The sequence below is a fragment of the Benincasa hispida genome, chromosome 7, assembly GCF_009727055.1.
Source record: "Benincasa hispida cultivar B227 chromosome 7, ASM972705v1, whole genome shotgun sequence".
NCBI lineage: Eukaryota > Viridiplantae > Streptophyta > Magnoliopsida > Cucurbitales > Cucurbitaceae > Benincasa > Benincasa hispida.
The window spans coordinates 18,438,116-18,441,051 of record NC_052355.1 but is presented as its reverse complement, the minus strand read 5'-3'; the positions used below and the strand labels follow the sequence as shown (position 1 = coordinate 18,441,051).

General features: G+C 33.7%; 1 non-coding gene across 1 annotated transcript; it reads left to right on the top strand.

The window, feature by feature from the left end:
* Positions 1–989: 989 nt before the first annotated feature.
* Positions 990–1,063, top strand: TRNAI-UAU. Its single transcript has one exon. It is a non-coding gene; the product is annotated as a tRNA-Ile (tRNA).
* Positions 1,064–2,936: the final 1,873 nt, after the last annotated feature.

Sequence of the window (2,936 nt, the reverse complement as noted above, 5' to 3'; positions counted from 1 at the left end):
ATTGATAGAAAATTGTCATCTATAAATGTAGATAATTATAGTACAAATAACTCCATGGTTAATATGTTTGTTGATAGTCTGACTGGAAACTTAATCTTGGATGGGAGTTTATTTCATATGAGGCGTTGTGCTCATATTATAAATTTAATTGTGAAATATGGGTTGACAGTAATAGGAGATGAGATTGAAATAGTTTGGAGTGATGTGTGTTTTTGGGTGTATACAAAAAAAAAAAAAAAAAATTTGAGGAAACTGCTCTTCAGTTGAATGTATATGATGGTAGGATGTTAAGTCTAATTGTTGTACTAGGTGAAATTCTACATATTTTACGTTGGCTATTGCATTGAAGTACAAAGCTATTTTTTATCGATTAAAACAACGAGAACCAAAGTATACGTGTTTGACTTTTGGATCAAGATTGAGTATTAGCAAAAGAGATATGTGAGAAACTGAAAATATTTCATCACGTGACCGAAATATTTTCTGCATCCAAATATCTTGTTGCTAATTTTTTTCCCAAAAATTTGTAAACTGAAATTGACTATTTTTGAGTGGACGAGTTCTAGCTTTTAAGAGATAAGAGACATGACTTCAAATATGATTCCAAAGTTTGATAAGTATTAGAAGAAAATTCATAGGGTAATGACCATAGCTACAGTTTTAGATCCACGTCACAAATTGAAATTGATTGAGATTTACTTCCCTAAAATTTATGGAGATACTTTTTTCTTGAGATGGAAAATATTAAAAAGTTTTGTTCAAATTTGGAAAAAGATTATCAGTTGAAGCATGAAAGTGAAGGTGATGATTCTCGCTCTAAAAATTTAGATGGAACATAGCAGAATATAGAATTTGATGATTTTCATGATTTTGACTTGTTTGTATCAAATTCCAACAAGATGAATCAGAAGCAATAGTTTGATACATATTTGGATGAACTTGTCTTACCCCAACATGGGAACGAATGTGAAATATTATAAAGTATTTAAGGTCTCATAGCTCAATTGGTTAGAGTGTTGGTCTTATGAGCCGAAGGTTGCGGGTTCGAGCCCCGCTGAGACCATTTAGTTTTTTAAAGTGTTTTATTATTCTCATTATTGTCCAAAAAAAAAAATGGTTTTGTTTTTATTTTTTTTGATATTCGAGTTTGAATTAAATCGCATATTTGAGACTGAGTCGCATCGATGCCGTTCGCGAGGGACGTCGTGTATGTGGATCTGCCAAGTTTAATTCTGGGTGTAAGTAATCTTACAACTGAAACTGCCTTCATACTAGACGATAATAATAGGATTAATTTGGATGTGGTTCGAAGACTGTATGAATCACGATGCCTATTTAGAGAGGATATACGAGCACGTGATAAATGCGTTTGAAACGGGGCTCGAACCCGCAACCTTCGGCTCATAAGACCAACACTCTAACCAATTGAGCTATGAGACCATTTAGTTTTTTAAAGTGTTTTATTATTCTCATTATTGTCCAAAAAAAAAAATGGTTTTGTTTTTATTTTTTTTGATATTCGAGGTTGAATTAAATCGCATATTTGAGACTGAGTCGCATCGATGCCGTTCGCGAGGGAACTATCAAGCCGCACCGCACCGACGTCGTGTATGTGGATCTGCCAAGTTTATTTATGTTTGGCAAAGGGAAGATGAGCTTATTTGAGTTCGACTTTGGGTCTAAATTCTGGTGTAAGTAATCTTACAACTGAAACTGCCTTCATACTAGACGATAATAATAGGATTAATTTGGATGGTTCCAAGACTGTATGAATCACGATGCCTGTTTAGAGAGGATATACGAGCACGTGATAAATGCGTTTGAAATATGCTATGTGTATGAACATGATCTAGAATTTTATGAGATGCTTTAAGAGGAGGAATGGGTATGAATTAATTTGATTTGATATGCTATAAGGATTTATGAATTATGATGTTATATTTCCATGATGGCGGGACTCTGATTTGTTACATGATATTTATGTTAGTGATACTCTACCCGTAGTCTTATACCCACCAGAAATTGTGTCTCCTTTAGGATTCACTAGAGATTAGAGTCTCCTTTAGGATTCACCAAGTGTCTCCTTCGAGATTTACCAAAGGTTAGTGTCTCCTTCAGGATTTACCAGAGATTTGTGTCTCATTCAGGATTCATCAGAGGTTTGTGATTTCCTTCAAACTTCACCAGAGATTAGTGAACTCCTTCGGGACTTCACCAGAGGTTAGTGAACTTCTTTGGGACTTCATCTAGAGGTTAGTAAACTTCTTTGGGATTTCACTAGAGAGTCATGGGTACATCTGACCTACAGTAGGGCCGGTTCAATTTTTCACTAGATGAAAATCCATGATAAGTAAAGGTTTTTGCATGTCCCACTAGAATGTTGCATTTCTAGGACATAAATATTTATCCTGACTCGATAGTGAGCTTACTTATTGAGTATTTTATGCTCATTCTTTATCATGTTATGTTTTTAGGTAAGGGCAATGACACGCTGGTGAATGACAGAAGAAATTCGTGACCATGCCATTGGGATTAGTCAGATGCTTCTGCTCATGTATTTTCTATATTTTCATGATTTTAAACTTAATCAGTTGTTGAATGTAGAGATTTTTTCATTTTTTGCACTTCTGGTTGCTTTGAATGATATTTTCCCATGATGTTTAATTTTATCTTCTTTAATCAAGGGTACTCTGTTAAATGAATTTCAGTTATTTACTTTTAATAAAAGTTAATTATTTCATATCACTCATTTGGTTTTTGCCAATTCATCAAAAGTGTTGTTTTGAAGTGAATGCATGTATATAATTACGACCTAGTACAAGTCTTAGGGAGTTGGTAGTTACAAAAAAATTCCATGTTAATCAACGGTGAGAAACAAGATGAACAAAAACAACATAATAGATCATTTAGGAAAAAAAAAACAATTGAACCAAAGT